This window comes from Dendroctonus ponderosae, unplaced genomic scaffold, assembly GCF_020466585.1.
Source record: "Dendroctonus ponderosae isolate FM_Combo_2020 unplaced genomic scaffold, Dpon_F_20191213v2 Dpon_F_20191213_4, whole genome shotgun sequence".
NCBI lineage: Eukaryota > Metazoa > Arthropoda > Insecta > Coleoptera > Curculionidae > Dendroctonus > Dendroctonus ponderosae.
This window is the reverse complement of record NW_026018611.1, coordinates 5,971,445-5,977,878: the sequence shown is the minus strand read 5'-3', so window position 1 is coordinate 5,977,878 and position 6,434 is coordinate 5,971,445. Positions and strand designations below refer to the sequence as shown.

Here is a 6,434-nt window from a genome sequence, read left to right as displayed (position 1 = left end):
AAGAGCCAAATTTTAACCATCACTTTTAGTTTGACGCGGTTTTGCCAAACATAACGGCACTTTTTTGCTCATATCAAAACAACCATTTGAGCTACAAAGATTTTTTTCACTTCACTTAATAGAGCAATAAAAACCACAATTACCAAGTGAAACACTAGTTAGAAATTCGTCTGATTTTCACACAAAAACAAACTTTTTACATCACACATTTTGTCCGCAATGTCAACAAAACTGCTTATTTCCTCAAGTGTTTGACCGACCCTTAATACACGAGTAAACACCTATGGAAAAATTGAAAACTAATAAACAATAAATTGATACATACACAATACACAATAAGTAATAAAGAGATGCAAACCATTTTTCATTCATTCATTACTAATCAGACCTTGACTCAAAACTATTTAAAAAATTTGCATTAAAATCGCTCAATTTCCTACGGCTCTTTGATACAGCAAAAATACAATACGCAAATTAAAACTTCCTTCAACCGTCCATCTGGATCGCTCCTATGCACAATTACTATCTCCAATATCGCATAAGAAATCCCCTCGATTCAAGATATTTCTAATCACTTGCGCTACCTACCAACCGGTCTATTTGCATGTTCTTGCATTTTATTAATATTCTGACAATGCTTGTCGCTAATCAGGGTTCATATTCGCCAAGACCTAAATCGGGTCAATGTGGAGGGCTCCATAGATGTATGCAAGTATATCGCGAATTACAATGGGATTATAATAAAATAAAGGAGGAGGGTTGATATGTGAGAGTATTTTAATTTAGGGGGTCACGATGTATTTTTAATGTTTAATTATGGGGCCTCTGATAGGTGATGTCTAATATGGATTGATTGAAGCGGTTCATGAGAAAAAAAAACGCCCGATTTGAAACTGGTTTGGTGGGAAGTGGGCTGCATTTGGGTGACTGATTAATTTTTCTGTAACGATTTTTTTTAATTGTATGCAAAATAATTTTGAGCAGGTGATCAGCCCCAAGAACGCTGCTTTCAGCTATTAGATTCTGCTTTAAAATCCTGCAAAGTAGCGCAGATTTCTAATTCCAAATGCAGCTGAAACTATAAATTATTTCCTCTATTCACAGTTTACCGCAATCAGTAGATCACATTGACCAACATTTTTCGATGCGATTGCAAAATGGAAAATCGCTTAATGATCGTTTGTATGACTGAGATTACCCACGACTTAAACAATAGCGGCCATTAGAACAGTGGCTACAATAATAATTATTAACAATATGTAATTCAAAAAAATTACGCAAAAATCCCCGCAAACCATAACGTCGAAACAACAGAACCGGCTTCTAGATTTACTTCGATTTTTTTCAGTTTAATGAGCCGAACTTGAAAAATTTTGCATTCCAGATCTTTCTTAGAATATTTAGACTCATCGAAAAGCATTAGTTTCTCAAATAAGTCTATTTAAAGGACAATTTCTCTGACTTCCTTAGTGAAATGTGTAAATTCTAGTCCACTTCTGTAGGCGGAATATTTAGCAACAACGCATTAAAAACAGATAAACTGATTTCGAACTGGCAGCCCCAGCAACAATTAGCAGTTTCAATTGTTTAGCGGCAATTGTTTTTGAGCAACATTTATTGTGTATGATTTTTGCGATGCGCGCGAACTAAAACAATTGAAGGCAATTATATCGTTATTAATAAGAAAGTGATGGGCGAGTTGATTGTGCTTCATTATGTTTAGTTTTTTTCTGTTGTTTTAAGGGGTAATGGTCCGTTACATTGGCCCATTTTACGTTTGGAGGTTTCCATTTTAAGTTTACTTGTTTTCGGTAGAAAGTGTAATAATAAAATACAAGTTGCAATCACAAAGGTAAACTAAGATGAGTGAAAAATTTTTTTATTATTTTTTTTTTATCCCAGAATTAATTCTCTAACCGACAGTTTTAAAGTGTACTGCCTTTCGGTTGGGATAAGCCTGTGTTTATGCTAATTATATTATGATTTTTATTACATTTATTTATGTTCTTAATTGTTTGATGCTGGGAGATATTTATTTTATGGGCCATCTGTTGCATTTACGGTTGTCCATTACTTTGCCTGCAAGATTAATTTTTCTTTGAAATTCCTCGACTTTTCTGTGCCTAAATATTTTTCCTGGATGTTTGAGCTGAATTTTTGAATGTTCAGCAATTGTTTTTTCAATATTGCGAGTCTTTGTTTTTTAAACTAATTGTGCACTTCATTACATTTATTTATATTCTTAACTGTTTTATGCTGAGATGCAATTTTAGACTTCCTGTTGTATTTAAAGCTGTCCATTACTTCTTAATATAAACGGCAGGATTCATTTTTCGTTCGGATTTCTGATTTTAAAAACATTTTCGGTGCCTAAATAGTTTTTCTAGCGTTTTGAAATTAATTCGTAGTGATTGTTTTATCGAACTAACTACAAGATGATGTCTTTCCGTTTGCACAAAGTTAATTTGTATTTTTTAATTCGTATTTTTTGTGTTTTTTGTTTACAATTTTCCTACTGTTCGTATTGTTTGATAATTTTGAATTTTACGTACATCATATTTTTTAGTGTTGAAATTGAGACGGAAATTTGAATTTGGTGTCTAAACCATTTGTCATATTCTATGTATTAGTCATTCTCTTTTTAGTAAGCTTTAGAAACTATGAAGATTCTTAAATAAATAATTTTTGGGCCACATTTTAACACTTCATCATCTGTTGCCTCTTCATCTTCTAGGTTTTTTATTATAATTAGTAGTTTTTTGCCTAAAATAATGGAGTCTATTTGAGCATGCCACAAACTAATTGAAACCTAACGAACAACATTATGGAATTTGAGAGAGAAGTTGAGCGGCAAAGTTTTATAGTTGAGTTGAGAAAGTTGAAAATCAAACAAAAAATAAATGTGTATACAAAAAAATTATGTAAAGCAATTAAAATATTTTTTATTCCCGAAAAGGCAATAAAATACTAAATACTTGTCATCTGACTTGTAAATAACTGGTAAAACTTAGCAACAGAAGTGCAAAGCCCTCAAATAAAGCCTACCAGCAGAATAATCTACTGAGTGACGCAGCCGCTAAATTAATATTTAATCTGTTACGCACGTTCGTGCTCTATGCGCTCTTTGAAACACCCGCGCAACTCTCCGCCACCCCCTTGTCCTGCTGAAACAAAGCCGCTGTTTAAATGCAGATTTTGCTGCATTTATTCCAGCGTCTATTGCGTTTTTGAGTCGCAATGTAGTATCGGTTGTTTATCCTCATGTCCTCCGAATATTTTTTTCGCTTTTACAGGAAACTAATTAATTTTAAACAACGAAAATATGATTTCGAGCAATAAATAGACCGTTATTAGATATTACTATTGAAAAATCTGGTGTAAGCAGAGCGAAAGTTAAACAAGCAAATTTAATTGGGAGTTTCTATCTGAGAACTTATTATTGATACAGGGGTGGAATTGGGCAAGAGGCAAAGAGGGCACTGATCTAGAGCATTTAAGTTTGAAGACGTAAAAGACAAAAATTTTAGAATTCCTTGCAATAATTGTTTAGAATCCTAAATTGCAAAAGAGGAGATTTTCAATGAGATTTTCACAGGAGTTTTGGGAGCAAAACTTCCGAGAAGCAGCAGTTTATTTCGCGGCTTTTACAATTTTTCAGCTGAACTAGATGAAACTCTGAATTGGAATCTAAATATTTTTTTGATATCTAAACCCACATCTAAAGGTAACATAAATCTGCTGCAGAGGATTTTTGTCTTGTCATAGATAATGGAGGAAATTTTACATGCTTTTGCAATTGTGAGTAAATTAACGGTTTTTCGAACTACTTAAATCCTGAATGGGAACATGAATGAAATAAGATGTGATGAACAAACACTTAAAAAATATTATAAAATGTATCCTTTTGCTCACTAGTTAAATTCAATTTTGACTAAAGCTGCTTCCACAAATAAGCAATTGCACTTCACTCCCATACCAAGTTGCAACTTTTGTTTTTTCCAAAATCTTGAATATTTCCTTCCTTTCCAGGTCTGCTATTAACGATTAGAGAGCCGAACGATAGAAGACTTCTTAGCCCAAAGCTTCACTTCAAGTCCCCTTTTGCTACCTGGCTGATCCACCGCTTAGGGTGGAAAAGAGCTAAGAACTATGCCTCGGCCTTGGATCATTTTACGCACATCCTGCATCCTCTTTTGCATACCGCCAAAACTGCATCTGAAGGACATTAAACTCTTTAAAATATCATCGATGTATTGTGTGCCGATATTTGCATACCGAAATTATGTGAGAGCGAATTTCGATCAGATCGAAATTTAAATAATGTATTTGCTTAAGGCATTACTTGAATGGAAAAAACGACGGGTCGAATGATATTATTTGACTAAAAGGGTTTAGAACTATGGTTGTTTGTGATTTATTATATGGATGGGTTTTTGCGGGTCATTTCCATATCTAATCCCTGTGAGAGTGATCGGGTTTATGGGAATTTTTGGCCAGAGTTTATTGCTTTCTTTTCTCATCTAATAGCTTGTGAGTTTTTCGCTTTAGAATGAGCTGTTTTGGGCTTCAATCTATCGAAACATGCGAATAATTGTCAATTCTACAGAAAGTTTTATAAAATGTTGGAAATCATGAGCGATTGTTTAAGTCGTGTTTGCTACAGCTTATGCTAATTATTATTATTTTTTTGTATATAGTTCTTCAGAACTCTTCAGGTTTTTCATTTTTTTCTGTAAGTGCGCCGCTCAGTTAATTAAATATTGCTGATTTTCTGATTCGGTTTTATTAGTTTAGAAATTAATTAATTTCCAGTATGCTTTATTATTGCGAGTTTTATTCATCAATATCATTTTGTTCCTTTACACTAACTTTGTTACTAAAATTGTACAGAAAATTGGCATTTTTACGCAAAATACCTATATTTGCAGTCTTTTCTTTTTTCGTCAAAGCTTTCAGATTTTTTAAGCTCCTGTGAGACTGATAAAATTTTCTAAAAGTTTTTCTTTAAGTTTTACGCAGACAGAGAAATCCTAACTCTTCTGTTTCTTCTTGTCGTAAAACGTTTTTTTTACGTAATAATTTCCTTTTAGCAGAAACTCCCAAATGTAGTTACCATCCCCGTGTTGACCAGAAAACCGTCACACATGTGTTTGTATGTGCGATATTGGTGTTTGGAGACACCTTTTTTATGGAGACCATTAATACTTGTAGGAACGCTGTTTGCCGAATGATATTACCGATAAGGGGTTTGAATAATATTCTCAAACATGTGGGAATTAATCGCAATATGGGTTTGGGCATGGTTTCGTATTCGTTTATTTTAATGGTTTGCACGTTTTGCGTCATAAGCTATTCTGAAAATTACTTTTTTTTATCATAGAATTTGGGAGGAAACAACAAATTTGATTGCGTATTTAGGCATTTTAATTAATCTAGACTTTAAAAGATTACTGAAACACATGACGAATATGCTAAATAGGTATGTATATAAATATTCAAATATAAACTAATCTGTTGAATCCATCAAACATTGAAAAAATTATAAATTGAGTCGCTTAATTTATCGTCCATTTAAAACAGTTTCCTTTCGAATTAGTTAACAGTTAATTAGTTATTCGATATTTGCTAATCAGGGACGCAAAGGAAACACAAGTATTTTATGTTGAACGGTAATTTATCGACGATTTTTCTATAATATAAATTTGCATTAGTTCTTGGTAAAACCACTTTAATTAACTCTAATGACTATTTATCAGTCCATTCTAAGGAGATTTCTATTAATTAAGAAATTCGGCAATGGCTCATTATCATTAATCATATTTTATATACACATTTGTTCTTGTATGAGGAAAGGTGGCTTTAACATACAAACATAAAAAACTATTAACAAACTTATATATAATTCTTGAAATTTCGCCTTTGTTATACAGGGCGGTATTGTATTGTATCTTGCTCGAATAATGTGAAATAATTCACCAATATATTGTTTAGGTAAAAATGGTGCGTTTCAGGCAAATTTGTCTTAGTCGAAAGTTAATAGTTTCCGAGATACAGCGTGTCAAAGTGAAAATAAAAATTTGGGTTTTTTTTCAGTAGATTCTTAACCAGGTTGACTATTATCAAACAAATTTATATTTGAGGGTTTTTTGGTTGAATAATATAAAGTTCTTATTACTTAGTTTCTAGCGAGCGCTGGACTTTATACATTTTTGGGCTTTCACATATCGTTTTTTTGTCGCACATTTTCTAAGCAAAAAAATGTATTTGGTTCAAGTCGATATCTTCCACCGTTTCCGAGAAATTTCACTTTGCAATTTCTGATATTTTTTGGAATATTTGCCTCAATTTGGATCTTTAAATAAAAGAAGTATTCTGCGCAATTTTGAATAAAACTTACTGATTTATTGTCTCATTAGTTAAGAACCACATAATAA

General features: G+C 32.5%; 1 long non-coding RNA gene across 1 annotated transcript; it reads left to right on the top strand.

The window, feature by feature from the left end:
* Positions 1–1,591: 1,591 nt before the first annotated feature.
* Positions 1,592–4,242, top strand: LOC125504215. The gene is made up of 2 exons (XR_007281341.1): positions 1,592–1,852; positions 4,030–4,242. It is a non-coding gene; the product is annotated as an uncharacterized LOC125504215 (long non-coding RNA).
* The last annotated feature ends 2,192 nt before the right edge of the window (positions 4,243–6,434 follow it).